This window comes from Artemia sp. Qi Xiang Cuo, chromosome 11, assembly GCF_049724085.1.
Source record: "Artemia sp. Qi Xiang Cuo chromosome 11, ASM4972408v1, whole genome shotgun sequence".
NCBI classification, from domain to species: domain Eukaryota; kingdom Metazoa; phylum Arthropoda; class Branchiopoda; order Anostraca; family Artemiidae; genus Artemia; species Artemia sp. Qi Xiang Cuo.
Window position 1 is genome coordinate 27,828,605 of NC_142804.1, and position 21,494 is coordinate 27,850,098.

The 21,494-nt window shown below is 36.5% G+C and overlaps 1 protein-coding gene and 1 long non-coding RNA gene across 2 annotated transcripts in view; one reads left to right on the forward strand and one right to left on the reverse strand.

Moving 5' to 3' along the window:
- The window catches only part of Prp16 (ATP-dependent RNA helicase l(1)G0007), a 132,956-nt gene that overhangs the window by 69,775 nt on the left and 41,687 nt on the right, over positions 1–21,494 (forward strand). The gene's annotated exons all lie outside the window — the stretch shown is intronic.
- LOC148946832 (uncharacterized) lies at positions 7,476–19,784 on the reverse strand. The gene is made up of 2 exons (XR_016142405.1): positions 19,666–19,784; positions 7,476–8,106 (listed from the first exon to the last, which is right to left on the reverse strand). It is a non-coding gene; the product is annotated as an uncharacterized LOC148946832 (long non-coding RNA).

A 21,494-nucleotide genomic window follows, 5' to 3' on the forward strand; every position in this document is an offset into this window, starting at 1 on the left:
TTGTTTTTCTAGCTCTAGAGTAAATTTAATATTTATGTCAAACATGTTTAAATTGTCAAGAAACAAATTTATGGAATCCAATCCCATGTTCCCAAAAGCATAAAACATCATCCATAAACCTACCCCAGAAACAAGGAGACAGAGGAAGACAATGAATATCGGACATTTCTACAGAATCCAAAAATAAATTAGTCAAGATTGGACTTAGAGGAGCGTCCATTGCTAAACCGAAGACCTGTTGATAAAATTCTCCTCTAAAACCGAAATAAAAGGAATACTTGTTGGCCAACACAACCAATTTCATAATGACTTCGACGCCCCTGCTTGCCAAAGTTACATCTTGTATCAATTCAAAATGTTTTTCTATTTTATTTTTTAATATAAATTCACATTTTTTTGCATCACAATTTGTGTACATAGATACAACATCAAAACTACAGAGAATTGTATTGTAGTCTATGTGACGATTTTTTAATTTGTTTACAGCATAAACTGATTTTCTAAACAAGATCTTTGAGTCCCCAAAAGCGGACAAAATGCTGTTGACAACCATTTTTCTTAAAATGGTTGTCAACAGTCTTGTGGATCCCTGAATTTACGCTATTTTTGCTAGAAAAATTATAAATAATTTTTGCTAGAACCTCCTCCTAAATCCTATTTTTTCAATTTCTTCGCAGTTTTTATCTTAATTTAGAAAAACTCACTACCCCCCCCCAAAAAAAAATCCTACGTACGGGCCTGTTCTAAGGTGTCAAAAATTTTCCTAATTTAGAAACCGGGGAATGAATAGATGATAGAATAGGGCAAAGAGCATTATTCTTGTGCATCTCTGGCAAACCATAAATTTTCGGTGCTGAACAACCTCTAAGGAAAAATTTATTGTTTAAATGGAAGGGTTAATTGTAAGTTGTTTTTGAGTACTTCGATGTCGTGATTCTTTCGTGTATTTTTCTGTGGGATCAAAACCCATTTTTTTGTAAGTAATCTCTCTAAGATAATTGCTTTCATTATTTGTTCATAATCACTGTTATCCATTATGACGATTGTGTTGCCTTTATCAGCTTTGGTGATGATAAGGTCTTTATCTTGTTTTAAAACTGTTCTTTACGTCATTTTTGGTGGTGCTATTCCCAATTTATTTCTTATCAAATTTGTTTAAATGTTTCACGATTTCGGCTCTAAGTTCTTGTGGTGCTTCAGCTTTATCAATAGAGAACATAATACCAGCCTCTACCTTGGACATTATTTTAGAATAAGGAACCGATGAAGGAAAGCAAAATTTCGGCCTTTCGCCAAAATTACTTTTCGCTCAATAGTCAAAGACTTGGATGAAATGATCGTGATAGCAGGACCAGGACAAAAACGAGGATAAAAGGTATCAGAATCTTACTACAGGCAAACTAGAGTTTGACCCCAAACAAATTGCAACAGAAATGATTTTTACACCATGTTGTAGAAAAAAAAAAAGCTTAACAACAGATCCAAAGTTGCACATTCTTGGTCGACGAAACTCTAGTTTTGTTTGCTTTTCGTGTCAACTTTTTCAGTTTTCTCTAAAAAAAAATGAACTGTTAGTAAATGTTCGTTTTCCTGTATATGAAGTATCATCCCGATGTAAAATGAAGAGCTGAGCCCAAAAATGAGAGCAAATTTTATGTGCAATATACCAGAAAAAAGTTTAATAATCATTTTAACCTTATCATTGTTGTAACCTCTTTTTCACCCTACTATCAGAAGGCAACTATTCTGACATAAAATGATGAGCTGAGCCCAAAAATCAATTTAACCTGATGTAATGTCTACTAGAAAACTCGTCTCATAATCATCAATATGTACTTTTTATTTTCATTTGACATGTTTTTCAACACTTATTGTCCACCGTTTCGTCAATTGTCGGTAAAAATAAATTGCAACAGAAATGATTTTTACATTATACTCTACTTGTTATAGAGGAAAAAAAGCTGAACAACATATCCAAAGTTACACATTCTAGGTCGATGCAAAACTGTTTTTTTTTTTTTTTTTTTTTTTTTTTTTTTGCGTATCGTGTCAGTTTTGACACTTTCCTAACAAAAAAAAAAAAAAAAAAAAAAATTAAGTTCCGGTAATTGTTCGTTTTTCTTGAACTGAATTAATATTCCGATGTAAAAAGACGAGATGAGTGTGAAAATGGAGTCAAATTTGGCGTACGGTATATAAAACAGTTTCATAATCGTCAATATGAGATTTTTACGCTCCTCGTCGTCGTGGCCCACATTTTATTCTACCACATCTTCTTTCGCCGGCCAAATTGTCGGTTTTGAGATCTAATAATTAGTTAGCCTGAATCTGATCGTCGCTGGATGGCTCCATCACCTGATGGATCGGCCTAGAAAAAGTGAGTGCAAGATGTTTATTAAAACATTAAAAATATTAGAAAAGGGAAATCATCTATGAAACTAGTTTTTAGCGGCCGACATTTAAAATCCCTCTTAGAATAAACTATTATCAACACACTGACTAGTCTTCACAACTGATAAAATTATCGAATCAACTTCGTGAACATTTGAAAGACAGAATTAAACTCCGACTAGTATTCACAACTTATTCTTTTAATTCAGATATCTAAGTTTCGACGTTCTCCTCATCGTTATAGCTTTCGATTCTGAGAGAGTTAGAACATGCTGTTCCTTTGCAGGTTTTACACGCTGCAGTGCAAGCTAAGCCTTTTTTAAAGCAGCTATATCTCGTTGAGTTACATTCCAGTTGACAGGAGCACTTCACGATTTTCAGAAGCAGATGAGGGGCTGGTAGGACGTCAGTAGTCAATAGATGCAAGAAGTCATCTTTATGACTTCTTGACTCCAACCCCATTCATCTTTTGACTCCAACCCCATTCCTCGGCTTTAAGTTCAGAATCAGGAACTCCACTCTATACCTGAACTTGGTAGAAAACCCTGTAACTGTGGAATTTAGCCGCATCAGAAGTTGGTGGTAACTATTCTGGGTGGACGAACGTGCTAGCAGTGGTCAACATCTTTTTAAAAACTTTCCTGCTGAGTTCATTCAGGTCTCCACCTTTTGATGAGCCACATATCATGAGCAGAGCATCTTCTCCAGCAGCCCTTACTTCCTCCTTCGAAGCTGAATTCAGCATAAAAACTGCAGCTGATGTACGAAAATCGGCATCTGTCATTAGCTTCTTCAGAGTAAGGCCTTTCCCCACACTGTGAATCAATGAAGTAGAGTCACAGCCTAAGATGGTGTGAACAAAAAGAATCAGATGGTACATCTCTTGGCCCAGCTTCTCTTTCAATTTGTGAATATTCCATATTCGGGGAGCTTTGTTCAACTTTGGCTTAGGTGCAAAGAATAGTTTCTTGCTTGATAGGTCACCATGATAACACAATAGAACCAAAAGATCAGTATCATCTCCAATGACGGAACTGTCGTAATACCGGGAAGAATCAACAGTAGCTTGCACAATTGGGACATCTGGATTACTTGGTGCCTGGACTACGACGAAGCCCTTTGGTCGGAGATAAACAGCCAACGCGCAGATAAACCTGGCCTTGTTTTTCTTGCAGGAAAAAAACTCATCCTATTTTTACCTTAAGCTGTATATCTGATGTAAAGAATATCTCTCGGCCGATTATACGACTTCTCCTCGACTGGGCCATATCCTTTATGGTAGCTCCGCCATCGTTGCCGTCGAACACATTAGTGGCAGATGGATACTTTTTGTTCACGTAAGTAGCATAATGGTCAAGGATTTCGGAGTATTGTTCGTTTTTGGACCATGGAATTCTGTGCAGAAGAGCTCCACCGCCGATGATATATAGATTGTCCTTGGAAATGGGATTAGAGCTCTACTCAAGATCGAAATCCTGTGTTATAGCTTTGGAGAATTCTGGCCTGTTCGAAAACCGGAGCAAGAAAGGGAGGTCTAAGAGTGATACCGGGTAGAAACACAGTTAGTGTTGAAAATACTCAGATTCCGTGAGATTAATCCTCTTTGCTAGCGTTATGAACCTCTGAAAAAGGAGAGTGGGGTCCAGTCTTTTGCAATCGCCACCTGGATTCTGCTTCGTAGTAATTTGAACTGCCTGTTGTTTTCGTTGAAGCACAAAATCAGCAACCAGCTTCCCTGACATGAAGTCAATGAGTTTTAGGCCTAAATCTCTAGCAGAATCAACGTTGGCAGATTCGTAGGCTGTCAGACCGTTGGTGATGTTTCTTAGTTGAAGATCTCCATTAAATATTAATTCTTTTTGTAGGAAATCGATTACTATCTGGGTGTCTTTACAGTCTCTTAGCTGCCTCGGATCGGGTGTTTTCTTATATTGTTTACTTGTTCCATAGAAAACCTCTAAGATACCCTCCATCAGAAGATTTAGTGCAGAGCAGACAGGTCGAGACAGAACCCATAAAGACCTTTGAACCTCTGCCATACCACTTCCGTCGGTAAGGCCGTTTTGAGACAACGCATGAGCTCCTGCTCAATGACAAAATCCATGGAGAGCCCAGCCCAGAATCTATCAGAACGTCTAATCACATACATCCCATTTTGGAAGGCTTGATAAACGGCAGGATGGTTTTTTTGGAGCCTGACCACTCGCTGGAGGTAAACCTGGCAGGATTTGTGTAATTGTTATGCCCAGATGCCGCCAGATAAGGTAGCATGTCAGAGGTGGATTTTAAGTGGAGATCCCATGACCCAGATCGTTCGGCTCTTAAGAAGTTTCGCAGTACTGATACCATATCGGAGTATTATAAGTTTGGACAGCCTAACGTTAAGGGCTGTTAGCACAAGATGCTTTTCAAGGCGCGATTATCTTCTCAGTAGATGTCTCTGTGAAAAGAAAAAGATAAAACAGTTCTTTGATATAAATTTCCAAGAATTTTACTACGTACGGTTGGATACATTAGTTTACTATTTTAGACTGTAGATCTTTGTTGAAATGATGACACACACAAAAATGATCTCTTATAAATATCAAGTCAGTGGGAAAGGAGAACATTCGCAGTAAAACTTTTTTAGCTTGTTAGGTGTCAGATATTTTGAATGACTTTTTTGTATCTATAGATGGGAAGATATCAAACACGGGTTATCAGACGTGATTTAATAAATGATAACTCGGGGTAATTTTCAATTGTGATTTTTTAGCTTACGGCTTTATCCGAGGATTTCACTTGGACAAAGCGTGGAACGAGACGTTGATATTATTTATTGCATGCGAAGGTCATGAAGATGATGCAGTTTCCTTCTATGTGTTAACTGGTCTTCTAAACGAGCCAACCATAATTCATCTGCCCGCTTATTTTTTGTTTACCAACAATGGACGAATTGGTGGACAGTAAGTGCTGAAAAAAACATGTCAAATGAAAATAAAAAAAAGTACATAATGATGAATATGAAAAGGGTTTTCGAGTCGGCACTGAATCAGGTTAATTTGATTTTTGGGCTCAGCTCATCATTTTATGTCAGAATAGTTGCCTTCTGATAGTAGGGTGAAAAAGAGGTCACAACGATGAGAAGGGTAAAATCACATATTGATGATTATGAAACTTTTTTCTGGTACATTGTACATTAAATTTGATTCCATTTTCTGGCTTAGCTCTTAATTTTACATCAGGACGGTACTTCATATACAGAAAAACGAACATTTACCGATATTTATTTTTTTTTATAAAAAACTGAAAAAAATTGACACAAAAAACAAAAAAAAAACTAGTTTTGCGTCGACCTAGAATGTGGAACTTTGGATATGTTGTTCAGCTTGTGTTCTCTGCAATATGGTATAAAAATCATTTCTGTTGCAATTTGTTTTGGGTCGACCTATATTTTTGGCTAGTTTGCCTGTACTATCTTGGAACCTCTCGAATGACTAGAAATAAAGAAAAACACATTTGGAACCTTGAAGCATTAGAAATAAAAAAATATATTTTTGCAGTTTATCAATTAATAGAGATACTGGAATATAAATATTGATCCTATTTATGATATTATCTTAAAAAATGAATCCACATTTAAAAATTAAAATAAGGTATTGCAAAATATCCCAGGGGTTAGCTCAAATAACAAACCTAATGCGAATAGCAGCATCAAAGGCTTTGCATAAAATTATGTCGCAATAAATTATTCCTAGTTCATTTGTTATTTTAAAATGTTTAATACAGTTACTTTTGTGAGGTGGTTTCACGAAGGTAGCTTCAGATTGTAATTGTATATTATATATTTTAGGTTAGTCTATTTTTGTTTTATATATATTTTTTAGCTTTAGTTTATTTTTTTTCTACGCTGAAGACGCCTTGTTAGATACGGGCAAAATATTCGTTTTTGTTTTTTTCTTCGTTTTTATTTACTGGCCATAGACCTGTTTGTCGTCTTTATGTTTATTTCTTCGTGTTTTCTGTATCTTGCTTTACACCAAGAACACTAACTGTAAGGTAGATTTGGTACAGTGTGAGTCTCTAAGAGACCTAAGAACTTGAATTACTGTCCATTACCGAGAAAAATGGCTGACGACCAACTTAATGTCTAAAGTACTGCCTAGGTCGGGCGAAGGTATGATTAACAATTGCTAATTTTGACCAAAATAAATATACAACACTTTTACAAAAGAAGGAAGGATGTTATTGAAAAAAGTTTGGAAGCACGGGAAGACAAGTTTTCGAATTAAGACTAGGATATTGGAAACTACGGTAATGACAGTAGTCAACTATGGTTTTGGGTGCATCGAAACATTGAGGAAGATGTGCTAGATGTTTTCCTGTGGTATTGTCTAAGGATAGCTTTTGGTACTTGTTTCACTGACTGTATGTCGAACAACAAGCTCTACGACAAATGTGGCCTTTTCTCCGCTAAAATGAAAGAAAGGTTAAGACGGTTGGGCTATGCCTTATGGATAAAGATGATAGCTTGTCAAAAATCGCGCTTTTTGGCCATCCATCTAAACGAAAAGTTGGGAATGGGATTTACCCTTGAATGGGATGATAAAAGGTTATAGAAACGATTTAAAGGAATCCTAGTAATATCTATCAGTAATACCTAGAAGGCTTTATTCCACTTGAGTCAACTTGTGACCTCCTTTATCTACCTTTTGAGGCTGAATCGGAGTAGTTATCTCCCCCAGAAACACTCCAGAGGGCTATTTTGATTCCCAAATTTGATCAGATCCCCTCTCATAAAATACTTTTTCAATATATATTTTGTTACTTATTGAAGTGTTCGAATTTAAAGCTACCTCTCTAGCTCGACCTCAAACTCGACCATTCCGGAAATATTAGGTCGATAGATATTTATTTTGTAAACCAGCGCATTATTTGGTCTGGATAGTGAAAGAAGCATTTTTATCGCAACATTTTTCTGGGTCAAACCTTAAATTGGCTAAACTATATTGTTTCGTTTTGTTTTCTATATAACAAAGTTATGTAAAAACTTCTTTCTTGTCTTATGTCCCTAAACATCATATTAGGATAGGTTCAAAGCATAATATTAGCTATAATTTATTGACACTATGACGGTAAAGCTCAATAAAATAATTTTTGAATAGAAAAATTTATAAACAATAAATACACATGGAAACGATGCAAAAATGTGCTATATAGGAGGAGCTAAGGGCGCTTTTATAGAGCTAAACCTCTAAGGTTAAGATTAACTGCCATCTGCTCCTCTTTGAACAATTCAAAATATCAAAACTTATCAAAAATACCTTTCCAGGAATAAGTATTTAATTGCTCTATCAAATCTAAATCAATGGAAACGAGGTTTAATCTTGAATGTTATAGCAACTACGTCATTCGAATTATATATAAAGTTCAGCATAAGATGGTGACTGTGGTTCTTCCTCATAATCCCAATATGGTGGTGGCTGATCTCCATTGACAGTGTTTGTTATTGCTATTAAAGCTATAGCGGAATGGCTGTATTGAAAACTTGAATGCCGCCCTACCGGGTCAATGGAAATATCAGTTGGACTTCTTGAGCGCTTGCATATTTCTTTGAAGAGTGATGGCTAGATAAAAGCATTCATGAGAAAAAAAAAACTGCAAATGAAGAGCAGACGGCTAATGTAACTATGTTGCTTCTTCCAAGAATAGCTGCCATGTTGTCTCACATCCATTCTGAAAGTAAGATACTGTCTACTATTGAACAAGAAATCATCATCGTCGTCATATGTGAACCTCTTGTAACACAATTTTGATAAAAATTTATTAAATTTTAATAGTATACAATTCTTTCAAGATGCGTTGAGGGGTGTAAGTCACAATAACCCGACTATTTCTTTGTATTTCTTAAAATCTAGGAGAAAAGTTTTGCATATTTTGATTTTTTTTTTCACCCGGTTTTTGCTTGCATTTATTGTCAATAGAAAAGCGGTTTTCTGATTTATTTTTTCCGGTTTCACCTGTATTAGTAAAAATAAATCATTGAATTCTCGCCATACCTTACATACTTAAAAAAACTAATAAAAAGTAAAATATTCATGGACGACCTTGACCATATTAATGACCTTGACAATAAAAGCTGTATGAAAAAGCGTTGAAACTGTTGTTTAATCGTAGCTTATGGAGAGCCTTTTAATATAACACCAGAAATATTATCATTGTTTATACTTTATTAATTAAAACAATAGAAAGTCTTACAACGAGCATGGAAAACAAATACTGAAAAACTCTATTAAAGTGTCTTCAAAGAAAAGTTTTTTAATTAGCAATAAAACAGATAGCAAACGTACAAAATTCGATTGAACTCCTTCGTATAGAAGGAGTTGTCGTAGAAACTTCAAAAAGAGTTCATTTGATTGGAAATTGGAGTGGCTAGTGCCCTTTTTAATAGTCGAAAGTGATTGGAGGGCAACTAGTCCCCCCCACCGCCCATCATTCCCCCAAACACATCCAATCAAAATTTTGAGATCCATTTTGTTCAGTGTAGTTGATTTCCAGATAGAAAATATGTTTTTGGGCAGTACAATCGCCCACTACCCTTAGGGCAAGGGTTTTAAGTTGTGACTTGGGGGCATATAAGGTTTTTATAGAAGGTGTTGTCGTAGAAACTTCAAAAAAGGCTCATTCGATTGGAAATTCAAAGGGCTAGTGGCCTTTTCAATAGTCGAAAGTGACTGGAGGGCAACTAGCCCCCCCACGCCCATCATTCCCCCAAACACATCCAATCAAAATTTTGAGATAGCCATTTTGTTCTGCGTAGATGATTTCAAGATAGAACATATGTTTTTGAGGAGGACACTCCCCCACAACCCTTGGGGCAAGGGTTGTAAGTTGTGCCCTTGGGGCATATAAGGTTTTTATAGAAGGCGTTATCGTAGAAACTTCAAAAAAGGCTCATTCGAGTGGAAATTGATAGGGATACCGTCATTTCTAATAGTCGAACGCGATTCGAGGGCAACTAACCCTCTCTCACACTCACCATTTACTCAAAGCCATCAAATAAAAATAGTGAGATAGCCATTTTGTTCATCATAGTTTTAAGTTCTGTGAATTAGGTCTTTGAGGATGACAGCCCCCTCAAAGCCATCAGGACAAGGGTTGTAAGTTATGCCCTGGGGTCATATAAAGTTTTTATAGAACGCGTTGTCATAGAAACTTCAAAAAGGGCTCAGTCTTCAGGGAAAGGGTTATAAGTTATGCCCTGGGGACACATAGGTTTTTATTGAAATTTGTGTTGTAGAAACTTGAAAAAGGGCTCATTTGATTTGAAATTCAAAGGTCTAGTGCCCTTTTTAATAGTCGAAAGTGATTTGAAGGCAACTAGTCCCCCTCTCTCCCCACCTTTTCCCCAAACACATCCAATCAAAATTTTTAGATAGCCATTTTGTTCAGTGTTGTGGATTTCCAGATAGAAATAATGTTTTTGAGGAGGACACTCCTTTTGAAATTTTTGTTGTAGAAACTTGAAAAAGGGCTCATTCGAATTGAAATTCAAAGGTCTAGTGCCCTTTTTAATAGTCGAAAGTGATTTGAGGGCAATTAGCCCCCCTCTCACGCCCACCTTTTCCCCTAACATATCCAATCAAAATTTTGAGATAGCCATTTTATTCAACGTAGTTTTAAGTTCTGTAAATTAGGTCTTTGAGGATAAAGCCCCCTCATAGCCATTAGGACAAGGGTTGTAAGTTATGGCCTGGGGTCTTATAAAGTTTTTATAGAACACGTTGTCGTAGAAACTGCAAAAAAGGCTCATTCGATTAGTTATTGAAATGGCTAGTGCCCTTTTTAATAGTTGAAAGCAATTGGATGGCAACTAACACCCCTCTCACGCCCACCATTTCCCCCAACACACCCAATCAAAATTTCGCGATAGCCATTTTGTTCCACGCAGTTAAAGTTCCGTAAATTATACCTTTGATCATGACACTCCCCCCACAGTCTTCAGGAAAAGGGTTATAAGTTATGCCCTGGGGACACATAGGTTTTTATTGAAATTTGTGTTGTAGAAACTTGAAAAAGGGCTCATTTGATTGGAAATTCAAAGGTCTAGTGCCCTTTTTAATAGTCGAAAGTGATTTAAGGGCAACTAGCCCCCCTCCCTTGGCCACCTTTTCCCCAAACACATCCAATCAAAATTTTTTGATAACCATTTTGTTCAGTGTTGTGGATTTCCAGATAGAAATCATGTTTTTGAGGAGGACACTCCCCCACAGCCCTCTGGGCAAGGGTTGTAAGTTATGCCCTTGGGGCATATAAGGTTTTTATAGAACGTGTCGTCGTAGAAACTTTAAAAAGGGCTCATATCGATTGGAAATTGAAATGGCTAGTGCTCTTTTTAAAAGTCGAAAGTGATTGGAAGGCGACTAACACCCCTTCCACGCCCACCATTTCCCTAAACATATCCAATCAAAATTTTTAGATAGCCATTTTGTTCCACGAGTTCACGAAATTATACCTTTGAGCAGGACACTCCCCCCACAGTCTTCAGGGCAAGGGTTATAAGTTATGCCCTGGGGGCATATAAATTTTTTATTGAAATTTTTGACGTAGAAACTTGAAAAAGTGCTCATTCGACTGGAAATTCAAAGGGCTTGTGCCCATTTTCGTCGAAAGTAATTTGAGGGCAACTAACCCCCCTTTCACGCCCTCCTTTTCCCCAAACACATCCAATCAAAATTTTTAGATAGCCATTTTATTCAATGTAGTTGAAAGTTTTTGAAATTAGGTCTTTAAGGATGGCAACCCATCCCCCTCACAACCCACAGGGCAAGGATTGTAAGTTATGCCCCGGGAGTATATAAGGTTTTTATAGAAAGCGATATTGTAAACACATCATAAAGGGCTCATTGAATTAAAAATTGAAAGGGCTAGTGCCCTTTTAATAGTCGAAAGTGATTGAACGCCCACCATTTCCCCAAACACATCCAATCAAAATTTTGAGATATCTATTTTGTTCGACGTAGTTCGAAAGTTCTGGAAATTAGGTGTTTTAGGATGATAACCCCATCAGAGCCCTCAGTTTAAGGGTTGTAAGTTATTCCCTGGGGACATACAAGGTTTATTTAGAATGTTGTTGTAGCCATTTAGGAAAGGGCTCATTTGCTGTGAAATTTAAATTGCCCTTTTTAACTGTCAAAAGTGAGTTAAGAGTATTTAACCACCCTATCACGATAAGCATTTCCCCGAACATATTGAATCAAAGCATTTAGACAGCCATGCTGTACAGTGGGGTTAAATGTTCAGGAAATTATGTATATAAGAATGACAAACCCCCAGAGCCCCCAAAGGTTATAAGTTATTCCCTGGGGGCATATAAGGTTTTTAATGATAGAGTTGTCGTAAAAACTTCAAAAGGGGCTCATTCAATTGGAAATTGAGAGGGCTAGTGCCTGTTTTAATAGTTGAAAGTGATCTGAGGGTAACTATCCCCCTCTCACGGCCACCATTCCCCCAAACACAACCAATCAAAATTTTCAGATAGCCATTTTGTTCAACGTAGTAGAAAGTTCTGGAAATTAGGTCTGTGAGGATGAAAAACCCCTCACAGACCTCAGGACAAGAGTTGTAAGTTTTGCCCTAGGGGCATATAAAGTTTTTATAGAACGCGTTGTCGTAGAAACTTCAAAAAGGGATCATTCAATTGGAAATTGAAATGGCTTGTGTCCTTTTTAATAGTGGAAAATAATTGGAAGGCAACTAACACCCCTTCCACGCCCACCATTTCCCCAAACACATCCACTCAAAATTTTGAGATAGCCATTTTATTCAACGTAGGTGAAAGATTTGGAAATTAGGTCTTTAAGGATGACAACCCATCCCCCCACAACCCTCAGGGCAAGGATTGTAAGTTATGCCCTGGGAATATGTAAGGTTTTTCTAGAAAGCGATGTTGTAAACACATCAAAAAGGGCTCATTCAATTGAAAATTGAAAGGGCTAGTGCCCTTTTAATAGTCGAAATTGATTGAACGCCCACCATTTCTCCAAACACATCCAATCAAAATTTTGAGATATCTATTTTGTTCGACGTAGTTCGAAAGTTCTGGAAATTAGGTGTTTTAGGATGATAACCCCATCAGAGCCCTCAGTTTAAGGGTTGTAAGTTATTCCCTGGGGGCATATAAGGTTTATATAGAAAGTATTTGTAGAAATTTCAAAAGGGGCTCATTTGACTTGAAATTAAAATTGCCCATTTTAATAGGCAGAAATGAGTTGAAAGGATTTGACCCCCCTCTCATGCCATCCTTTCCTAAAAACACCTCCTATCAAAGGATAGATATGGCCATGTTGTTCAATGCAGTTGAAAGTTCTGGAAATTATATATTTAAGGATGAAAAACCCCCCAGAGTCCCCAAAGGTTGTAAGTTATGCCCTGGGGGCATATAAGGTTTTAATGATAAAGTTGTCGTAAAAACTTCAAAAGGGGCTCATTCAATGGGAAATTGAGAGGGCTAGTGCCTGTTTTAATAGTTGAAAGTGATTGGAGGGTAACTAACCCCCCTCTCACGGCCACCATTCCCCCAAACACAACCAATCAAAATTTTCAGATAGCCATTTTGTTCAACGTAGTAGAAAGTTCTGGAAATTAGGTCTGTGAGGATGACAACCCCCTCACAGCCCTCAGGACAAGGGTTGTAAATTATGCCCTGGGGGCATATAAAGTTTTTATAGAACGTGTTGTCGTAGAAACTTCAAAAAGGGCTCATTCGATTAGAAATTGAAATGGCTTGTGCCCTTTTTAATAGTTGAAAGTAATTGGAAAGCAACTAACACCCCTTCCACGCCCACCATTTCTCGAAACACATCCAATCAAAATTTTTGAGATAGCCATTTTGTTTAACGTAGTTAAAAGTTCTGGAAATTAGGTCTTAGAGGATGACAACCACCCTCACAGCCCTTAGAGTAAGGGTTGTAATTTATGCCCTGGGGGCATATAAGGTGTTTATAGGAAGTATTGTCGTAGAAACACACAAAGGGTTCATTCGATTAGAAATCGAAAGGCCTAGTGCCGTTTTTAGTAGTCGAAATTTATTGGAAGTTTTGACATTTTTATAGTAAAGATCGATGTGGGTATAATATATTATTTTTTTGTTGTTGTTGTTTAGACCAGGGCACTTTGTATCGAAGGAGTTGTCGTAGAAACTTCGAAAAGGGCTCATTCGATTGAAAATTGAAAGGGCTTGTGCCTTTTTAATAGTCGAAAGTTATTGAAGGGCAACTAACCCCCTTCTCACGCCCACCATTTCCCCAAACACATCCAATCAAAATTTTAGATATCTATTTTGTTCAACGTAGTCGAAAGTTTTGGAAATGAGATCTTTTAGGATGATAACCCCATCAGAGCCCTCAGTTTAAGGGTTGTAAGTTATGCCCAAAGGGCATATAAGGTTTATATAGAATGTATTTGTAGAAATTTCAAAAGGGGCTCATTTGCTGGGAAATTGAAATTGCCCTTTTTAATAGTCGAAAGTGAGTGGAGAGTATTTAACCCCCCTCTCACGCCCATTATCTATCAGCAAACGGTCAATAAAAGTTTAGAGATAGCCACTTTGTTCAACGTAGTTGAAAGTTCTGGAAATTATATATTTAAGGATGACATACCCCCCAGAGTCCCCAGGGTAGAGGTTGTAAGTTATGCTCTGGGGGCATATAAGGTTTTTAATAATAAAGTTGTCGTAAAAACTTGAAAAGGGGCTCATTCAATTGGAAATTGAGAGGGCTAGCACCTATTTTAATAGTTGAAAGTGATTGGAGGGTAACTAACCCCCCTCTCACGCCCACCATTCCCCCAAACACTATCCAATCAAAATTTTCAGATGGCCATTTTGTTCAACGTAGTAGAAAGTTCTGGACATTAGGTCTGTCGAGGATGACCCCCTCACAGCCCCCAGGACAAGAGTTGTAAGTTATGCCCTGGGGGCGTATAAAGTATTTATAGAACGCGTTATCGTAGAAACTTCAAAAAGGGCTCATTCGATTAGAAATTGAAATTTCTTGTGCCCTTTTTAATAGTCGAAAGTAATTGGAAAGCAACTAACACCCCTTCCACGCCCACCATTTCCCTAAACACATCCAATAAAAATTTTGAGATAGCCATATTGTTTAATATAGTCAAAGTTCTGGAAATTAGGTCTTGGAGGATGACAACCACCCTCACAGCCCTTAGAGTAAGGATTGTAATTTATGCCCTGGGGGCATATAAGGTGTTTATAGGAAGTGTTGTCGTAGAAACTCACAAAGGGTTCATTCGATTTTAAATCGAAAGGCCTAGTGCCGTTTTTAATAGTCGAAAGTGATTGGAAGTTTTGATATTTTTATAGTAAAGATCGATGTAGGTATAATATATTATTTCTTTGTTGTTGTTGTTGTTTAGACCAGGGCACTTTGTATCGAAGGAGTTGTCGTAGGAACTTCGAAAAGGGCTCATTCGATTGAAAATTGAAAGGGCTGATGCCCTTTTTAATAGTCGGAAGTGATTGGAGGGCAACTAGTCCCCCTCCCACGCCCACCCACCCATTTGACTTTATGTTTAAAAACTAAATGTTGCCATAAGATTAAATCAAAATTCACTGTGTTAATGCTAGTTCCCAATAAGGTATCTCAGCAGTATCCAAGAACGACTGAGGGTATTATGTTCAAACTTTCGGGGCTGCTTCTGCTCTTAAAATTTAACCAAATGAAAATAGCGTAAGTGTATCCAAGCTATCAAAGAAAGTAAACAGATTTTTTTGTGAATGGTATCAAGTTTTCCATTTCAGGTCAACTAGAGGAGGTATAAAACTAAATTAAACACTACTATTTGTGTCCAGATTTTTAAGAGGGTGCGTGTTGTTAAAAATTGCTGAAAATTTTTCTCCAGCATACAAATAGCAGGCCAAACTAGAAATTATTAAAAAAAACGAAAAGATTTAAAGTTACTATTTTCTTTTTCTCTGAAAAGACTGTCAATATATTTTGTGTGATTTTCCATTTTTTGCCGTGGCCCAAAGCGGCTTTTATTGCAATAAATATCTATCTATCTATCTATTTATAAAACGAATAGAAATTAATTAAAAAAACTTCTTCCACAAAATAAGTTTTTCAAAGAAAAGTAAAGAACTCCATTAAACAAAAAACGAGCAAAAATAAAATAAAATAATCTACCAAGCGTGAAACTATCACAAATCGGCATCGATAAACAAATGAAATCCAAAACAAACAAAAATTACAATAAATAACCGAGTCAAACTCAAAACGAGTAGAAATTAACATAAGTTGGGCTCAAAACCCCTATGCCTTCCCAAGGCCAGGACATAATTTGCACTTTACTGAAAAAAATACAAATGTTTTTACTTTTATAATTTTAATAAATAAAATAATATTATCATTTTGATTACTAAGTATCAGTATATCTATATGTATAAAGCAACATAAATCAAATAGTTTTTATTACCGATTTGTGTGTTGTATATTGGGGCAAGCATGTTGTTCCTGCTAAATAAAAAGTGCAGTGTAAGGAGGGGGTTGCGCTTCATTGACACAATCTCTATATTGTGGTGGTTCATCTTCATTGACAACACCCGTTGATACTGCCGCACTTGTGGCCGAAGGGTAGTGCTGAGACCTGATGTGCTGCCTAGTATGATCATCACTTGTATTTAGTGGTGTTCTAGAACACTTGCATAGCTCTTTTAACAATGGCGGTTGAACAGCCACATTCAGTGCAAAAAAAGCCACTGAAACTGAAGAGCTAATGGCCAACAATACCATATTGCTACCAATGATTGCCAGGACCACAAGAACGATCGATATTGAAAATAAGAGTATCAGTATGCATGATATTAGTAAGTATTGTAGTTTTACATTCATCCTGAAAATAAGATGTGAAATACTGTTAAATAAGTTTTTGAAACACCACATTTTCCCTACATCATATGTGGCTTTTTGTGGTGAAGACAAGATTGCCTACATCTATGCCTACATTGTCTGTTATAATGGAGTCGTTCGAAGGCCACGTCGATAATGTTCGCCAAACGGTGGAAGTGGCGAAGAGTGATTTTGTTATTTTAGAAAGCTGTTGCGCTATGTCATTGAAATCATAGGCAGCGCATATTGCGCTGCCTAAGTAAAGAGCGATGTGGACAAAATGGATTATTTATTTGTTTAGACCAGGGCGCTTCGTATCGAAGCAGTTTTCGTAGAAACTTCGAAAAGGGCTCATTCGATTGAAAATTGAAGGGACTAGCGCCCTTTTTAATAGTCGAAAGTGATTGAATAGGATATTATGTCTAGTGCCCTGAAGGGGCTAGTGCCCTTTTTAATAGTCGAAAGTGATTGAAGGGCAACAAACCCCCCTCCCACGCATACCGTTTCCCCAAACATATTCAATCAAAATTTTGAGATAGCCATTTTGTTCAACGTAGTTGAAAGGTCTGGAAATTATGTATTTTAAGATGACAACCACGCCCACCATTTCTCCAAACACATCCAATCAAAATTTCGACATAGCCATTTTGGCTGATACCCCTCATGTGTTCTCAAGACAAGAACACAATTAGATTAGGGCTGATAACCCCCATGCCTCCTCAAGACCAGAACACAATTTGCGCTTTACTGAAAACAAAATACGTTTGAAATGTTTTCACCTTTCTTACTTTCATAATTTTTTATCAAAACCTTAAGGAACAAATGTCAGTAAATGTCAATTAAACTGACAATCCACGGTCATTTTGTTTTTTTTTTTTTTTTTTTTTTTTTTTTTTTTTAGTGAAGTGCAAATTGTGTTCTTGTCTTGAGAAGGCATTGGGGTTATCAGCCCTACTCGTGTTAATTTTTGCTTATTTTGAGTTTGACTCGGCTATTTATTATAATCTCTGTTCGTTTGGGTTTCATTTATTAATTGTTAGTGATTTGTGGTAGTTTTACGCTTGGATGAATATTTGACTTAATTTTTGCTCATTCATGTCTTAATGGAGCTCTATTTTTCTTTGAAAAACTTGACTTGTGGAAAAGGTGTTTTTTAAGCTAATCTTTAGGAATAGATCTACCGCCCAGCTAGGGTCCGAAAAAAGGTGTTTTCAAGTTCAAACGTTGTGTCTTACGGAACAGGAAGGAGTTTTGCAAACTCCTACCTCCACCCTGTTTTCACTTGTGGAACTTAAGTGTTCCGTGGAAATAGATCCGAACTTTCTAAAAGAAAAGAATCCATTTTCTGCCCCCCCCCCCCAAAAAAAAAAACAATGGCGAAAAATATGACTGAAATTTTATAGTTTAGAAACTTTTAGTCAACATCTAAGTAAAACTTGGAAAAACGTTAAGGTTAGGATAGGCATAGAATCTTTGTTTGAAGAATTCATTGCTTTAACCCTTTACCCTAATTAAATAAAAAAAAAACAAATTTTTTTAACTGAAAGTAAGGAACGACGTTAAAACTCAAAACGAACAGAAATTATTCCGTATATGAAAGGGGCTGTCCCCTCCTCAATGCCTCTCTCTTTACGCTAAAGTTTTTTTTTATTTTTTATAAAATAGAGTTGTGAGAAAGTCAAACTTTAGCGTAAAGAGCAAGACGCTGAGTAGGGGACAGCCCCTTTCATATACGGAATAATTTCTGTTCGTTTTAAGTTTTAACGTCGTTCCTTACTTTCATTTAAAAAAAACATGTTTTTTTTATTTAATTTTTGAACGTTTTTGAATTAATGCAGGTTTTGTTATTGGCTCACCGTACATGAATAATTAACAAAATTTGCATATTAATTTTACTTTTATTTGGTTAAATGGGTTTCTCGAATCTTGTTTAATTTCATATACGAACGTTTTCATCAGTAATAAATATACGTAACTTACGAATTAACTTACGTAACGAACTTCTATATTCATAGATTTTTAATACGTATATCAGTGGGTTCGTCCCCTAGTCAATACCTTGCTCTTTAAGCTTAAGTTCGAATATTGTTCCAATTCTTTAAAAATGACCCCTAAATCACAAAGGTCATTAATTAGAATAAATAGCTCTTATGAAAATACTATAAAATGTTTGGCTTAAAGAGCGAGTTATTGACTAGGGGGCGAACCAAATTATATACATTGTAATTACTGTTTTTTACGTTTTGATGTAGGTCCTTACTTTCAGTTGAAAAACTTTTTTTTTAGTTAATTTCTGATCTTTTTCTTTAATAATGATGGGAAATCTGGCGCCCCCTTCATAGCAGTGTCCCTTCCCCCATGAAAACTTCCTTCATGGAAAGATCCTCCCATATAACCCCGACCCCCCCCCCCACCTACCAGAAAAAATCCCCCCTGAAAACGTCTGTATACTTCCCAATAACCAACCCTATATGTTAACATTGGGTAAAGCTCGTAACTTTCAGCCCTCCCCACGGGGACTTCGGGGGATCAAGTCATCCTAAAAGACATAGTTATCATATTTTCGACCATGCTGAACAAAATGGCTGTCTCAAAATTTTGATCGGGTGACTCTGGGGATAAAATGAGCGTGGGAGGGGCCTTGTTGCCCTTCAATTTTTTTTTGGTCACTTAAAAAGGGCACTGGAACTTTTAATATCCGTTCCAATGAGTCCTTCCACGATATTCTAGGACCACTGGGTCGATACGATCACCCCTGGGAAAAAAAAACAACAAAAAAAGACAAATAAACACGCATCCGTGATCTTTCTTCTGGCAAAAAATGCAAAATTCCACATTTTTGTAGATAGGTGTTTGGAACCTCTACAGTAGGGTTCTCTGATACGCTAAAATGATGGTGTGATTTTCATTAAGGTTCTATAATTTTTAGGGGGTCTTTCCCCCTTTTTTCTAAAATCAGCCAAAGTTTCTCAGGCGCGTAACTTTTAATGGGTAGGACTAAACTTGATGAAACTTATATATTTAAAACCAGCATTGAAATCTGATTCTTTTGATTTATCTTTTGGTATCAAAATTCCGCTTTTTTAGAGTTTCGGTTACCATTGAGCCGGGTCGCTCCTTGCTTACAGTTCGTTACCACGAACTGTTTGAAAATGTCTGTCCTATATCTCTAAAATAAGGGAAAGGAGCTAATACTCCTTAATTACCGATTGGGGTAAAATAAAAACATCATTCATAAAATATGCACTTTCGCTGTTTTGATTTTGGATTGCTATATTAAACATTAGCATTGTAATTAATCAACCCAGGAAACTCAATACATTCTGGGGTAGAAACTGGAAACCTTTTGTAAAGAAATGAGGAAAGAAAAAGAAACGAGAAGTACGCTTACATTACGACTCTTGGCTCCAGTGTACATAAGCATGGTTTGTATTTCCTTTACAGAATTAACGGGCAATGTCTCATTCTGGTGTTTACATTATAATCATACAAGTCTCCTTACCCCTTTTGCCTCCTTATTGAACTGAAACTGAATTTCTAAGTCATATCAATCGCTTTAAGTATCTTGTCAGCTTAGATAAGGCAGTTCTTTTACGATAAGGAGTATTGTGTTATTAAAAGTTGTAATGCTGGTTATGAATCCGTCATTTCAAGATATGGAGAAACAACTCGCTTCTTACCTCATACTTCTAATTGGTGGCCGGCGTCCCCCCCCCGAAAACCCCTCCCCCCCCCCAAATAAGGCTTTCCAAATTTAAGAATTTTATTGGAGTTTTATTTGTTTAATTTCCGTAAGAGGAAGAAATTTTGGTACTTATGTATTATGCGCCACTCAATCAAGTTTACACTGTGTAAAACTCGAGAACAAACCGGTTTCTTCGTTAGTTTCTTTCAGCTTAGCATGAGACAAGACGAAGACAAGTGACAGAATAGATGGGAGATATATAATTTGGGCTGTATGTTTGCACATAGGGGGGGGGGGAGTATTTGGACAGTTGGAACTCAGAAAACCATTCCTTCTAGGTATGGCCACTAAAAAGTTACTGAAGAATAACAAGTTATATGGATATTTTGTTAACTAAAAAAAAAAGAAGAAAAAAAAGTGAATGTAATGTTTCATTTAAGGTTTTTTTTCAAGTGTTAATTGTTTTTTTTTGTTTTTTTTTTTCAAAGACTGATTTTCCAAGTATTAAGTAGCCTACTATTATTTGGTTAATGTAGTGTTTCATTTGAGGGTTTTATGATGATCGCTGATCAAAGTTTATGTTATTTGTGCCTTTCGTTTATATTATTTTACTATGTCCATGGCCGTATATTTGGCTTTAAAATACATTTCTCTATCTATCTATCTAATATGCAGAATAATTGTACCAAACAAATTTTGCATGCAGACCCGCTATACTCTACCCCCCCCCCCCTGATATGCAAAGATATAGCCCAAATCTATTTCTAAAGTAACGAAAAAACTAACGAAAAAACTGGTGTGTTCTCGAATTTTAGTACCAAAATTCGTTCCCCCTACGGAAATAAAAACAAATAAAACTCAAATAAAATTCTCAAATTTGGAAAGCCTTATTTTCCAAAGGGGAGGGGCGGTATTTTCCAGGAGTTTTACCAAGGTGGTATTTTGCCGTGGGGGGGATATTTTCCCGGACGGGGGGGGGGTAAACGCCTAGAACCCTTCTAAGTATTACTTTTTTGAATGCATGAGCCTTTATAAAAAGAAAAGCTTAAAGTCTTACATGGTACTGCACATTCAGTGAGTTTCTCTCCTCGAAGGAGTAGTATACTCGTTTTATTTTTATTGTAAAACGGGGAGTTTGAAATAACTTTAAGCTACATATTTTGCACCAAAAACCGTAATGAATTTAAATTGCTCAAAAAGTGTTAAAAACTAAATTTGATGTATAGCAAATCAGTCCAACTCAAAGTTTATTGCGTTTTCATATGTTGAGGGAAAACAAAATTTAATTGGTTCTATGGATAAATTAATTGGATATATCTTATTTGTCAATAACTTAAAAGAGGCTGCATTGATATTTATCCCTATACTTAATAGGAGCATTGAAGTAATCAAAACGAGTTGCTATCCAGCATTTTGGAAGAAAAATAATAGCCAATAATTAGTCCATCTATTTTTAAAGGATTTAGTGTTAAGTGGGTCCAGTCTCTTTTTGGAGATTAATTAAAAAAACTTTTTCCACAAAATAAGTTTTTCAA